This window comes from Enhydra lutris, unplaced genomic scaffold (assembly GCF_002288905.1).
Source record: "Enhydra lutris kenyoni isolate GAN:26980312 unplaced genomic scaffold, ASM228890v2 scaffoldscaffold25, whole genome shotgun sequence".
Classification (NCBI taxonomy): Eukaryota; Metazoa; Chordata; class Mammalia; order Carnivora; family Mustelidae; genus Enhydra; species Enhydra lutris.
The window spans coordinates 17,666,362-17,682,904 of NW_019154109.1; positions in this window are offsets into that span (position 1 = coordinate 17,666,362).

Genomic DNA, 16,543 nt, shown 5'->3' on the forward strand with positions numbered 1-16,543 from the left:
GTTCAGCTAAAAACAAAACAAAACAAAACAAAACAAAAAATCCAGACTAATGGAAGCAGTATAATGTGGGTGACTCCACAGCATCATTAGGGACTCAAACACCTAGGTTTTCTGCTCTACTTCTTCAAGATCAATTCAAGTTCCAAGATGGTTTTTGGAGCACTAATAATTTCATCAGGCAGAAAGAGGAAAAGAACTGGCCCACTCTCTCTTAAAGAGAAACCTATAGCCCATATGATATTTCCTTCACATACCGCTGACTGGAGGTAAGTCAGATGTGAGGTGGCCAATAAACCCAGGTTTGCCTGTGATTTTCCCAGTCTTATTACTGAACATCTCCTAACCTTGAAGACCTGTCAGTCCCCGGCAAACCAGGATGATTGGTCACTCTAGTCACATGATCACATCTTGCAGCCAGAGAAACTAGAACGACTAGTTTTTAAGCTGTTAAACAATGAACTCAATTAAAAACAAGCTTTTCTACTAAAGACGGAAAAAATGGACATGTAACTGATATACAGGAATGTAATAGACATTGCTAGTAGCAATGTCTTCTGTATTGGCATCAAAACTTTGGGCACATCAATACTTAAAGAGATGAATAGAGAGAAAGAAGGTCATTCAGGAGATTGAAAAGGGACTGTTTAAGATAAAGAAAAACCATAACAAGTGAGAGACATTATGAAGAAAGAATAAATTCCAAGAGGCAAGTTTTACCATATAATCAAATGCTGCAGATAAAGACTGAAAAGTATCCCCCAGTTGAACTGTAGCTAAAAAGTAATATAGCCATGTGTTGGGGTCCAAGTGCTTGTTAAGAAGAGAAAAGTTATTAAAAACTGGAGGTGGGGGGGCGTCTGGGTGGCTCCGTGGTTAGGGACTCTGCCTTCAGCCCAGGTCATGGTCTCCGGGTCCTGGGATCGAGTCCCGCATCGGGCTCTCTGCTCAGCGGGGAGCCTGCCTCCTCCTCCTGTCTCTCTCTGCCTGCCTCTCTGCCTGCTTGTGATCTGTCTGTCAAATTAAAAAAAAAAATTTTCTTTAAAAAAAAAAAACAAAAAACTGGAGGTGGGGGGGAGCACAGAAGATGAGAGGAAGGGCCAATGAAAACAAACTTCACTTACAACAAAACTTTACCAATATCAACATTAGATCTCAGGTTGATCCTGAGAACAGAGGTGTTTAATTTCTTTCCCAGCTTTTAAGATATAATGGACATATAACATTGTGTAAGTTCAAGGTATACAATGTAATGATTTGACATAGGTTGTAAAATGCTTACAATAGTAAGGTTGGTTAACCCTTCTACCACCTCACATAGTTGCAATATTTTCATGTGGTGAAAATTTTAAGATCTACTCTTTTAGCAACTTTCAAATATACAGGATAATGCTGTTAACTATAGTCATCCTTCCATCCCCAGAACTTACTCGTGTTGTAACTGGAAGTGCCCTCTGACTACCATCACCCAATGAGAAGTCACCTCACCCCTGTTAGAATGGCTATTATAAAAAATAAAAATAAAATTTTAAAAAAGAGCTAACAGGGGCATGGGCTGGCTAGTCAGTTGAGAGTCTGACTCATGATTTTGGCTCAGGTCATGATTTTAGGGTCATGAGATTGAACCCCATGTTGAGCTCCAAGCTTAGTGTGGCGTCTATTTGAAATTTTTTTTTTCTCTTTCTGCCCCTCCCCTTGCCTAAATAAATAAAATTTTACTACAAAAAAATAAATAAATAACAAATACTGGTGAGGATATGGAGAAAAAGGAATCCAGAGCACTGTTGGTGAGAATATAAATTGGTACAGACACTATGGAAATTAAAATGACTCAAAAATTAAAAATACAACTACAATAGGACCCAACAATTTCATTTCTGGGTATAGAGGTGAAGGAAATAAAATCAGAATCCTGAAAGGATATCTGCCCACCCATGTTCATTGTACTATTCACAATAGCCAAGACATGGAAACAGCCCAGATGTGCTTCATAGTTACCAAACACTATGCCTTAACACTCTGTGAGAACATATATATTCTTTGCCTTGGACTCCTTATTTCCTCTGACAGAGAGCTTCCTATAATTTAGGTGCTCTGACCTGGCTGTGTCTTTCTTCCTGGCAACATCACAAAGTACTTTATCTGTGCCTGCCATAGACACTGCCCACTTCAACACGTGTTCAGTGAGAAAGAGAGGATCAGGGGTTTAACTCTCAAGCTTTCCTGTCTATGATCATAAAATTCTTGACGTGATCTTTCAGAGATCATGCTTCTTTATGAAGCAGAAGTTATGGTTTCTGATGGCTAATGAAACATAATTTCATTTAAAAAATAGGATTCCAACTGCCTATTTATTCAAGCTTGCTCACTCAATTACATCACCACATAACGCTTACTTAGGATTTCAAGTTCGTTGGTCACCCCTCTGCTTTCTCCTTATGTATCAATTTCCCACTTCCTTCACTTCTTTTCCTGTCCAGCTTAAATTTCATGGCCAATCACATCAACCACACTCTGTTTCAACATCCTTACTTCCCCTATCCTCCTTGTCTTGGCAAATCTCAGCCATGATCCATCCAGCTGCCCAGTTTGTCCATGTCAGCAGAACGGGACCTGAGCATCACTAAAGAAACTCACACTGCACTCCTTGTAGACTCTCTCACCCATTCTTCACCAAGAGCTACTCTGTTCTCAAAATCAAACCACTTTCTCCAGTCACCTGCATTTTAAACTCAGCAAATGACCTTGCTTTCAACCTCATAGATCAAAGAGAAGCCATCCAGTAGGAACTACTTCAGCCTCAGCACAGCTGCAAAATCCTACCATTCTTTTTTTTTAAGATTTTATTTATTTATTTTACAGAGAGAGATTTATCCCAAGTACGCAGAGAAACAGGCTCCCTGCTGAGCAGAGAGCCCAGTGTGGAGCTCAATCCCAGGACCCTGAGATCATGACCTGACCCGAAGGCAGAGGCTTAACCCACTGAGCCACCCAGGCGTCCCCAAAATCCTACTGTTCTGATGGAAGTGGTGGCTCTTTCCATGCGTGCACTGGACTTTATCTTCTCTGGTTTTCTTTCTTGAAATCTTGTCAATCGCCTGCTGCCATACTCCATGCTATTTTGTTTTCCTTTTTTAATTCCTCCCCCATGCATAAGCAAGCAAAAATCTCTCAGAATTTTTTTAAAAAATCCTTTCTTGAGTCCTTCGTTCCTACTTTCTCTTTGCAATCAGGTATCTCAAATAAGTTGTTCATGTTTCCCACCTCCATTTATACAATCCCAGTCATTTTGCAATTTACTCTAATCTAAATTCTGTCCCTAACACTCCACTGAAATGACTTTCAGTGAAGTCACCAATGACCATGATGTTCCTATATCTAATGAATATGTTTTACACTCTTTTGCATGGACAGTGAGTCAGGACATGATAGGACTTAAAAGAGTATCCAAGTTGATATTATGGCTTTGCCAAATGCTGGCTGTGTGACATAGGGTAAGTTCATCAGTATCTACTTTTGTATGTAAAATGGAGACCTTAGGGGAATGTACCTAAGAGTTGTTTTGAAAAGTAAATGAGATAAAGGATAGCACAAAATATATGAATAAACATCAGTTTTTTTGGTAATTATTTTTGTCTCTCCCTTTTACAGGAAACAGTTTTTCAGGAATTTCTCATATTTTTGCACATCTTGAGAACAGAGACACTGATTGCTTTTTGTTGTGGAATATCTTTTCAAATATTTCTATATACCATACCTTCTTGGAAGATAGAGACTTTCCTCAGAGAGTAAGCATTTTATTTGCTGCCCAGACTTAAGAAGTTATATGAACCTCAAGCAGGATAATAATAAGAGGACACACTTCTCTAAAAACACGGGGCAAAGGTTTGAACAATTTACAAAGGAGTGCATTTAAATGCCAAGACACGCTTCGTCATGGCCAGCAAGGCCCTGTATGGTCTCCCACAATCTGCCTCTCGAGTTTCATTTCCTACCGCTCTCTTCGTCGATCATGACCCTTCTTCCCGTTCTTGCAAAAATCAATTCCTATTCATGCCTTAAGCTCGATCACTGTGTTTCTCCCATTCTCTGGAATATGTTGCCTACATCCTCAAGTGACTGATTTTTCACCATTTGCAGCTCCTGATTACCCAAACTAATTTTATTTTCTCCCTCTCTCTCCCTGTCACATTACACTATTTAATTTCTTCATAGCACTTCCACTATTTAATATCAGCTTCTCTGTTCATTTGATTTTTTTCCCCTTTATTAAGTTGAGCCTCTCCATAGCATCTAAACTCTATTTGTGTAAAGCTATTATATGTCTTGTTCAACGCTATTATCTCAAAGTCTAAAAGAAAAACTGACAGAATGCTCAACATTTGATGGTTAGATAAATTAACAAGTAAATGTATATATATGTCATACTAATCACTGACTTCATGAACTAAGACACGTAATTATATTTAGACATTTATATCCTTAGTATGTTCTCTTGTTGTATCTATCTACCTGCACCTCTCTAGGTCCAGCTGTATTTTTGTATCTACATAATGACCTTGTAGATTAACTCTGCCGTCAGTTATTTTCTGAATTTTGGTGGTTTTTTTTTTTTTTTGGATTTTCTAAATTCATACAACCTGAAAGCTTCATCATCTGTTTCATCATTTCATCGTATGTTCTAAACCATTGAAAATTAAAAAGCTTAATTATTTGTTTCTGTATGAGACTGGGTTCTCCTTGAAAGCAGTCCTTTTTATATCTGTTACAACACATGGTGTGTCATTGAACAATATTCATTGATTTACAGGTTGGTTGATGATGAATTTAAGATAATAGATTAAAAGTCAAAACAGGTAACAACAATTTATAAATTAAGAAAAATGGTGGTAACAGGAAGGAGGTTGTAGCTCTCTAACCACCTGGGATACATGGCTGCCGTCCTTTATAGAAATTAGCCTCAGGTTCATGGTTCTGAGAGTAATTGTCCAGTTCATTTTTCTCCTATTCTTTTCCTCCATCTTCTCACTGAAAATAAACAACCCTTGATGCGCTGGTGATTGTTAATGTCTGACTGTCTTTGAATCACTTCACTTTGGTCTGTCTCCAAAGCTGTGAATTGTTGTCTAAACCATAAAAGAAAAATTGTGGTCCTTGGCAAACTCTCCTCTTCTTAAACCATCCAAAACCTCTCAATCCTGTAAGTCTTGCTCAAATTCTTACCCTCCCCAAAGTCTTCCTGGGCTGATGTAGTCCAAATTAATATTCCTCCAACACTTCTTGTGTATCTCTCTTTGTTCTTGGCATGTGGATAAGTAAAAGTTTCCCGTAAATCTTCACTGAATAAATTAATTATTTGATCACTCAGGCAGCTTAGTATTTAAGGTGTAAGAAAATAATATACCCCCAAATCTATTAGAAAATCAATATATTTTCAGAACTGAAAAGAGAAAAATACAGAATCCGTAAGTAATTAAGGGATGCAGAGGGATAAGCAATACTACAGATATGTAAAACCTAGGTTGAAGAAAAATAAAAGTATATCAGGCACCCAAAAAGGTCAGATGTATCCTCACTTTAAAAAGTAAATACATATAAAAAGAACTTACTATGATTTTTAAAAGGAAAAGTGGATCCTTTATCAAAAGCAAAAGTGATCTGGCTCGGCTGCGGTACGATGTGAAGGATTAAAGAAAACCTAATGCTCTTCAGACACAAAGGTGACAAGAGACTGGATAAAAAGAAAATTGAAATGTGGAATACAAGAGAGTTCACGACACAAGGAAAAAGTAAATGGAAAAGGAGGGAGAAAAAAGTAAAGGTGAAAACAAATCATTTATCAAAAGGTGAGCTAGAAAATAGGGACGCCTGGGCGAAAAAGAATAAAACACAGCCGTCCTCTCAAGAGTGTGCAGAGCAAAAGCAGACTTAGCTGAGGAGATATAAAGTAACCGCCTGAAACCCGGGGCGCTACCCCGGGCCAAGGAAGAAGGACACGATTGATTGACACACGTCGGGTGGCAGCGGAGATAACGCAAAGCCGCTGAGCTCCACGAAGGGCTTGAAAGATAACCTTGGAGTATATTAAAAGACTTAAACAAAAACAGGTGAGACACAAAGGGAATACATCAACTGCCGAGAAAAATACAGCGTTTCCACTGCCCCAACCAAGAACACTCAGCATGAAGCACGCATCTGAGAACACACGGTGCATACGGGGTTGGAGGCGTCCCAGTGCAGGGAAGGGGACCCAGGCAGGAACTTGAACCTGCAGGAGCCAGCGGGAGGTGGCTGAGCGCCCCGGACTCCGAGAGGGACAGGGTGACACACTCGCCCAGGCAAAGGAAAGAAAAGGCGGCGAAGTGATAAACAGCATCCCCCAAATCGGATCTGAGATTTGCAAAAACCCAAAGTAATGTTTGAGGGTTTGCAAGGGAGGTGGGAAAGTGATGCTGTTGGCACAAAATGAACTCAAGGAGAAGTTTGTGACATTTTAGGGGGAAGGAAGAGTTGAAGATGAAATCACGAAGTCTCACAGGACTCAAAAGTCTTTACCAGGTTTTCATGGTAGAAAAGTCGGGTATCTTCCAAATTGAGCTGGGACACTGACCTTCTATAATAAAAGGTTGGGACCCCCAAGGGTGGGGCAGAAAGGCAGGAAAGGAGGGATTTCCTTATACAGATGCCAAAAGCTTCACACACCTGTGTCTTGAACCAGGAAAAATAAACTCAGCCAGGAATCAAATGAAGAAAACTGAATTAAATTACATACGCAAAATAAATAATATTTCTCTTACAAAAAGAAAAAAAGAATGAAGCTACGTAAGCTTGCAAGAAATATTTTGTGCCTGCATGTTACAAAATAAATTTCAAATCTGTGGAGAAAAATAGATTAAATAGATTAATAGGAATAATAGTAGAAAAAATGCAGTTTGAACCATTTCAAGAAAAAATAAAACCTAGCCTAGCTCACATCATATACCCAAGTTAATACCGAGAATAAGTATTTAAATAGAAAAAATAAAATGCAACTTAAAAATATAGTAAATGTTTATCTAGTCTCAAGCATAGAATGACCTTTCTGAATACACATATGAAAATAAATCATACATTGACCAAATAAAGTATTTACATGTCAAAAATCACCATGAAAAATACAAAAAGTAAATTCAGAACAAACCAGGAAGACTATTTACGACCTATATTACAGTTGTGAATATATTGTGAATATATTACAGAATGTGAATGAAAACTAATATTTAATAATCTAATTGGATCAAACAAATCACTCAATATGCATAGGGTAAACTATCATCCTAATACGTTGTCTTGATATATTGTCCTAATATGTAAAAAATGAGGTAGTAGAAAATATATAATAACATATAATACAGTTACAATTATGCTATATGGGTGAAAACATGACCAGTGACCATCCTGAATACTTAGTTACAAGCAGTTTTTATTTTCCTTTTTATTATTCATACATTTTCTAATATATATATAATAAATCTAATAAATAAGCATTCTTTTAGTAATATGAAAAACAATGTAAAAATGTGATAGTAGACATTTTAATGCCTTGGGGGAAACAAGTTATAAGACAGGATGTATATTATATATTTATGAAGAGAAATGCTGTACACTCACACACACACATGCATACGTACCTTATTTAACTCCAGGAAATTGTATTGAATTCCAGGCTATTTTAATGGGTAATTTTTTCTAATCATCCACAAGAAATGTGTTAGATTTGAAAAATGTTATTGAATAAAAAATGCTTTCTTGTTAAGGTAGAATAATGATATTTGCAGAAAATCAAAACACAGGAACTGCAAAGGCTGTCCTTGTATGTGTATAATTGTATGAAAGAAGAAAGGTAACTCAGAAAAAAAGGAAAAACAGTGAAGAAATGAGTTGCTTTAATCTGGTCGTGCAGAAAAACAACTGCATGGGGAAAACTTCAAGAAAAGTAAATACATAGAAAATGAAACAAGAGGAAGATATGTGCTATGGTGAGTGCTGTGAATTGTGTAAGACTGATGAATCACAGACCTGCATCCGTGAAACAAATAATCATTATATGTTAATTTTTAAAATGATGTATTATTATGACACCTTAAAGAAAAAAAAAAAGATGAAACAAGAGATCAAAGTAGATTTTCCTGGATCAAGAGTGATGAATGCCCTTCCCCAAAACAGTAGGGGACAGCAGTCCATGTGGAATTGGGCATTAAGACGACACATCAGTAGTTCCAACGGTGGGGAAAATTAATAGAATTTTTAAGTTGAATGCAAAGATCATGTTCTGTGAACATTTTTAAAATTCACTATTGAACACTTGAAGAAAATCATTGCTTTCAGTGTTGTGGTAAGGAGAAAGGTGAAGATTTTGAAAGAAAAAGAAAGAGAGAGCCAAAGAGAGGTACTCTACCCTTAGAACCTAGCAATCTAATGAAGGAACAAGAAATAGAAGTGCATAAATAAATAGTGTGGCGCCTGGGTGGCTCAGTGGGTTAAAGCCTCTACCTTCAGCTCAGGTCATGATCCCAGGGTCCTGGGATCGAGCCCCGCATTGGGCTCTCTGCTGAGCAGGGAGCCTGCTTCCCCCCTCTCTCTGCCTGTCTCTCTGCCTACTTGTGATCTCTGTCAAATAAATAAATACAATCTTTTTAATAAATAAATAAACAGGTATGTATTAAACAATGTTGGGTTAATGTCAAAGTATGTAGTATCCACCACAAAGGGCAAAATAGCTCAGGATGAAAAAGTGAAGGGACCGCTGGGCTAATCCAGAAAGTTTTCACAGAGAAAATGGGATTCTGAAGATCCTTTGGAAAGTAGAAAATGGGAAAGGCGATGTCACAACACACATCACTATCCCTTTTCCAAAAAGGAAGATTAAAGCAACTCAAGGAAAAATGGCAGCACATGTCTGTTCTGCCTTTGTCTTTGTGAGGCAGAGAGGAAAGCAGCGCTTCTTCACGTAGGGAGTAATGCTGGACCCCCCGGAATCATTTCCAGCTCTGTAATTGAGGGGTCTCCCTCCCCCTTGCACTCCATTAGAGAGTTAACAGAAAAACCAACAAAAAACAATCGAGGATGTGAACAAAGTTAGACACACACCCGCGTCGTGTCCCTCAGGTGTAAAGGGTGGCAAAGAGCAGCGAGGACAAAGTTAAGGCCGTGAGCCAGCTAAGAGACGCTGCCTCCGGCAGTCTCAGAGGTGACTTCTGTGAGAAGCGTGGGCAGAAAGTTATGCTTCTCCATAGATGCCAACATTACAAAAGAATGGGGAAAACGGACCTACAGTTCCCAGGGAGAGTGTCTGATTTACGTCCTGCACCGCGAGGGCTAACGGAGCCAAGGAAGAAAGGAAACAGCTGGAAATCAGATAATGGTCCTGACGTGCAGAGGTGTGTAAGGAGAGAATTCCACTCCTGTCATGCTGGCGGCACTTACTGAGGGCGCGTGTTCTCATTTGACCCAAGAATGAATGAGAAATGCAGTGTCCTTGGAAAAATTGATATCCTGGGGTGATCAGAGATAGGAGGAAAATGCCTATAAATAAGGATAAGATACCGTGTTTGTTGAGATAAATTGTGAGAAAAGAAAAGGGAATATCTTGAGGGGGAGAGGAAAAGAGGGAGGGGGGCCTTAGGGTTTCTTTATCCCACTGGGGAAAAAGTCAGCAACCCCTAGAAAAAGGGGGGAAACAGTAATGGTCGGGGGGCCCATGAGGAATCAGGTTTGCACTTAAAGAGAGATCTCACGACATGGACTTACGAACTGGAAAATGCCTACAAGACCCTGCCCAGGGGTGTCTGGGTGGCTCAGTGGGTTAAAGCCTCTGCCTCCGGCTCAGGTCATGATCCCAAGGTCCTCAGATCGAGCCCCACATCAGGCTCTCTGCTTGGGAGGGAGCCTGCTTCCCCCTCTCTCTCTGCCTGCCTCTCTGCCTACTTGTGATCTCTGTCAAATGAATAAATAAAATCTTAAAAAAAAAAAAAAAATAGACCCTGCCCAGCCTGACCCAGCATTTCTCTAACCTTGCTTCCTCTCTCCCCCACACGAACTGCACTCCAACTCCACAGACTTCCTCCCAGTATCCCTGCACACCAGTGCACACTCCCAGATTATGGCATTTGAATTCCCGTTCCTGTCACCAGGAATATCCCTCATTCAGATATCAACATGGCTCATTCCCTCCCCCTTCAACTGGACTTTTCTGGACACCTTTTAAAACTGCACAATCCTGGGCACCTGGATGGCTTAGTCAGTTAAGCATCTGACTTTGGCTCAGGTCATGATCCCGGAGTCTTGGGATCCCAGAGTCTTGGGATCGAGCCTAGCATTGGGCTCCCTGCTCAGTGGGGAGCCTGCTTCTCCCTCACCTGCTCCCCCTGCTTGTGCTCTCTGTCTCTCCTCTCTCTCTGTGTCAAATAAATAAATAAAATCTTTTTTAAAAAGTAAAATAAAATAAAATGGCAAAATCCTCCCCACCCCCGCAATACATACACACCAGTGCCCACAGACACATTTTTTATCACCGTTCCCTAGTGTGGGTTTTTACCCCCATAAGCATTTAATGGCTCTCAGTACTATAAACTGCATTTTGATTATCCACTCAGCCATCTCTGTCTCTCTATCTAAGATGTAAAGATTATGAAGGAAGCAATTAGTGTTCATTTCTGTATTACTAGACCTAGAAGGTTGCCTGGCCTATGTGCTCTATAAATATTCAGAGACTGAATGAATACTTAAAAAATTAACAGTGTACTAGCTTAGTATTCAAATAGAAAAAGACTGAAAGTTTCACGCCCTAAAGAAAAAAGGACAATTAAACCATGGACAAAAAGAAGATAATGTAGGTGTTTCATGGTTTTAGTTAGCTGAAGACTACATCAATGGATAGAAGCTGATGTGGGAGAAAGTTTCCATAAAGACTTACTATTTAAGAGGAAAAACAATTCCCCTTCCAGCACAAAAGGGGAGGATAACAACTCTTTAGAGATATTTTCTGCACCAGGGGAAGACAGTTCCACTGTTCCCAGATAGAATTTTTATGAACTGAGGCAAATAGGTAGAAGACCAGACTGGGAGGAAAAAAAAAAGATAACAAACGGAGTTGATATTTGATAATTCTTGTGGAGACAATGAGGAATGAGGCGCACCACAGATGAGAAGTACACATTGCCACTACCTCAGAGAAAATTCTAAGCAGGACTCTGAGAAGACCAAGTAAATACGCTGAACATGAGGGAGAGTGTCTATCGCTACAGCACTGCTGTTTTGCACTGATGAGTAAGCAAACCGAATTCGCGAGATTGAAAACCCAGGTCATCGTGGGACACAAGGGGTCAGAAGACGTTGGCTCTGCTAAGTAGAGGCACTTCAAGAAAAAGTTAGAATAACTTGTTGATGATGAAGAAGAACTACATAATTTGTAGACGTTAGAGACGTTTAGAGCCCTACTGGTGCATTCTGATAGAATAAAAACAGTCGTGTGAGAAATTTGCTCATTTCTCCATAAGCTTAGCAATGAGATCAGATTGTGCACACCAGATGGCACATTCACCGTGTCCTCCTCATCTTGACGAGTGTGGAACTTGGCACGAGGCCTTTCTCTTAACACACTCTGAACAAATGTTTACCTGATGTAATAATGCATATCCGTGAAAAGGCAAATAATGACCCCAGAGTCTGTTTCAAAAACCAGGCACAACACTCCATATTCCTACTGGGAAGGTGAAGATTAAGAGGGATGCTTGCAGTGCCAAACAGTAAAATCCACACGCCGTGCAAGAGAATAAAGTCAGAGGTACCTCAACTAAGAGAACAAGAAACATCTCTTCCTCTCCTCAAGCAAGAGAGGCAACTTGCTCTCCTAAAGCAAGAAGTATTGATAGATGTTTCCAATGAGCAAAGATAACACACCCGAGCAGCATGTGAGGCAGAAAGGTGTACCAGGGGCACACAGAGCAGCAGTAATAAGAGAACAGAAGGTGACGGTGTTAGACGTCTGTGCTGGGACGGAGAAGAGCCATATGCCCCTGTGGCACATCAGGGAAAAATACAACAGACTTGGGCACAAAGGCAGAAAGATGACTCACGGGGGATGGCTTATAAAGATGCCACATTTCCCTGGAAGGAAATACAGGGCATCTGGGTCACATTGGGAACAGATGAAACATACAGGGGGTGGGGGGACTGTGTGTCTGGAGTCCGCAGAGGTGTATGGGGCTGAGGCAGAGGGTGGGGGGAGGACGAGGTGGAAGGACCAATGCCGCTAACCAGTGGTAGGAGCAAGAACAGTACTCTTAGGAACGCTGGAGGAAAATGAAATATTCCCGAGTCTCACTAGGGGAAAGCGAGGTACTTTATGCTAACTGACAGATATAAACACTATTAGGGAACCATTGTTACAGGCGAAGCCTTAAGACATTTATCAAGAATGGAAATAATAATTATAAAGCAAAGGAAAGTGGATATATTTTGTGCACTGGTGACAGGTGTGTGACAGGGACTTCATCCCACCTGAGTGTTTTGAGCTCACAGAAGGGCAGATGAACAAACCATAAGAGACACTTAATCTCACAAAACAAACTGAGGATGGCCGGGGGGAGAGGGTGGTTGGGTTATGGACATTGGGGAAGGTGTGTGCCATGGTGAGTGCTGTGAAGTGTGTAAACCTGGCGATTCACAGACCTGTACCCCTGGGGGTAATAACACATTATAAGTTAATAAAAAATAAAAAAAAAAAAAGGACAGATGAGAAACATAACCATGAGGAACATGGCAGAGGAGTGTGGAGTCTACTAGGGAGAAAAGAAGAAAATCTGAAAATAAAATCCTGGAATGCACTAGAAGAACGTTTAAAACATCTGAGCTTGGGCAGATCACTAAAGATAACTTCCAGCATCTAGAAGAAACAGTACCCATGGGATTGACTGAGGGAAAAGAAGAAGAAAATCACGAGTTACGAGAGTGAACAGAGGGTGCCTCCAACTAAATACAGGTATTATTAGGCTCTTCTAGGAGACAGTAACCCAGATTTTACTTTTTTTTTAAGATTATATTTAAGGATTCTAAATGGGGAAAAGTATTCATGAGCTTTCGTGTATGAGTGTCACTAGGGAACTAGTTTTATGGAATATTGCTGGGACATGCCACTTGCCCTCGCGACGCACTTAGTCCTGTGTGAAGCACTGATTATTTACCTAGAATGTCAATAAAATTGCTTAGCATATAATAGCATTGATTCAGCTTTGGAAGCATAAATGTAACAGATTGGGGCGCCTGAGTAGCTCAACTGGTTAAGTGTCTGTCTTCGGCTCAGGTCACTCTCTCAGGGTCCTGAGATCAAGTCCCACATCAGACTCCCTGCTTGGGTGGGGAGCCTGCTTCTCCTTCTCCCTCTGCTGCACCCCCTGCTTGTGCTCGCTCTCTCTCTCTCACTCTCTCAAATAAATAAATAAAATCTTTAAAAAAAATAATAAATGTAACAGATCATCCTCTCCCCAGGTCACCAAAATTTGATTCTGTGGGTCAGCCCTCACCTAAGGAGATGACATAGACAAGTCATTTCAGGAGTGACAATGTGCGGCACATAGCGGCCCCCGCCTATGCCAGCATCCACCACTTGCTGTTGCCCTGGGACGCCTGGCTGCCTCTCTGGAATGGGAAACTGTGTTTCTTGCAGAGAAAATACTGGGCTGAGCTACAAAACAGAAAGTGAAGGCAGGAAATTGAAGAGGTCAGGCTTTCTGACAGAAGGGAATTCTGCATTTATTGTACAAAGAACAAAGAAGGCTGACCTGGTACCACTTTTGTCTAGGGTTACCTGATTGGTAGGTCATCCCAGGAGCTAGGAGTTTGCCCTTGTCCTAGGCTCTCTTCTCCTGCTTGGCTCTGTGTCCTGTCAGGAACAAGTCTTTTCCTTTCTATCCCCAGTGCCATTGCTGCGGTTCCACCCCTCCATGTTTCTCTCCGAGACAATAGCTTCATAACTTACCTTGCGGACTTCTGTGTTGCTACCCTCAAAATATATCCTCTGCTGTGACCAAATCAATCCTGTCTTACTATATCAGCTCCTTGCCTATTTATTTGCCTTTAATAATTTCTCCTGACATGTAGAAATGAAGTTTATGCTCCTACTAGAAAGTGGAAAGGGCAGATAATTTCATGACCTCTACACACCTGCTTTTCCATATCCATTGTTCCCAGCTCCCCTACCCCTATCCATTTAATGACTCAGCAGCGCTGAGATGCTTGTCGGCCAGCACAGACCCTACTGCCCCACACCTCAAGACCTCAGCCATGCCAATACATCTCTCAGAAATCTCTTCTTTCCTTCTCTATAGGATGACCTACTATTTCTTTAATGGTCCCACCTAGGGTCACCTGTCTCTGTGAAGCATTCCTTCTTATGTTCAGGATCAATAATCCTCTCTTCAGTCCACTCATATAATGTTGGCACTGTGCATAGCACACTGGAATTTAACTGCTGGTGTAAGCATATGCCTTCTCTTCTGGATTGTGATTTTCTTAAGACAAAGACTATTTCTTATGCATCATTCTAATCTCAACATTTTGTAAAATGCTATGTGTAGTCAGATTAAAATCTTTGTTTTTCCGTCTATAGAGTACAAATTAATTGGATGAGAACAATCTAGGAGAAATGGAGAAGCACTAAAAGTGCCAAGGAAAATAATAATAGAGCAGATATTAAAAGAAAATTAAATCAGAGAAGTTAAAGTGTCTTGAGATAAAAATAAAAAATACAATAATTACCTATGAAATTTGATTATTGTATCAAAGTGGCAATTCATCTATGTTTTAAGAAGTCTGTGATGTCTGAAAATTATACACAGAAGTCATGAAGATTCTCTGTGAGAAAATGATATCTATATAGAGTTACCCTAACTAAAATATAATATCTGTGTTATGGAAAAAGAAACAGTGATATACTGCCAAGATAATAGAGAATAGCAAAGTGATTACTGACTGTTTGAATGGAAGAATATAATGCATTCTGCCTGATGTACCAAATAAAAGAGAAGTTTTATAAGGCAGCAGGAGAAATTAAATGCTCAGAAACTCTTAACCACAGAAGAGTAAGTACAATAGCCTGAAGTTCAAGGAAGAGTCCCAAACCATAGACATAATATGAAATATGAAATTGATGAATAATAGATAGAAGTGACGATAAATTTTATTTAGCATGAGAAGAGAAACAGCAGTTTATCTGCTGAGCAAGGGGAAAAGACCATATAACTTGGGACAAGTAGAAAAAAAAGTGATGGTTTCACACACTGAGAATAGAAAAGAACTTTCTGAACTTGAGCAAACTTAATAGAGAATCCCATGATGAAAAATAAAGGGAAGAATTTGCCTGTGGGGCCGTAACACTAATACTAGTGATATTATAGGATAGCCTCATGGAGGGAAGGGTGCTGCTCCTGGGGAGCCAAAGGAAGTATGGCCAAGAAGAAAGAACCAGCCCCCTACAGCAAAGAAGAGCCTCTAGACAGAGAAAAAAGAGTAGAGAAGCTCTGGCCCTCATTCCCAAAAGAATAACATATGGTGTTGGTAAAAATGTGAGAAAGACTAAGGGGCATAGGATATAGAACTAAGAAAACACTAGGTATGTAAAGGAATCACTTTGATTTTAGACACTATGGGAGAAATCCAATGATAAAAACATGAGAAAATTTGATACACCAGACATACAAAAAGAAGAAAGAAAATATCACTCTTCTAGACGCTCCACAGGGAAGGAGGAAAGATAAACATTTTAGGCTTAAGAAACAACGTTTTCCTGAGAAAAGGAGTAAAATTTTCTAAAGAGAGTTCTGAGAACATGTTGGGGAAATGAAAATATGAGTAAATTGAGTAATAAAAAAGTGTAAAGGGAAATTTACCATGAAATTTAATAAAGTAAAGTAGGAAACAACTAATGTGTATAGAAAGAGATACAGAGTCTCCACCTAAATGCGAGTTCCCAAAATCAGGTTTCTTTAGGAGAGACAGGAAATGAGAGACAAAGATGGTGAACAAAGATGGGGTAGCCAGGGAAGAAGAAAGAAAGAGGAAGCCAATCAACCCTTCATCTTTCCCCAGTCTATAGGGTGGCCAGCCTATTGTAAATACTAACTGAGACACAAGGAAGTTATGCCATACTTCAGTGGACATTGAAGAAGATTAGTACACTGGACAGGAAATCCTAGGTTTGTTTTTTGTTTTTTCAAATTTGAGAATGTTCTGTGAATAAAGATAACGTTAAGATGTTCTTTTTCTTTTTTTAATTTTTTATTTCTTTTCAGCGTAACAGTATTCATTGTTTTTGCACCACACCCAGTGCTCCATGCAATCCGTGACTCTCTAATACCCACCACCTGGTTCCCCCAACCTCCCACCCCCCGTCCCTTCAAAACCCTCAGATTGTTTTTCAGAGTCCATAGTCTCTCATGGTTCACCTCCTCTTCCAATTTCCCTCAACTCCCTTCTCCTCTCCATCTCCCCTTGTCCTCCATGTTATTTG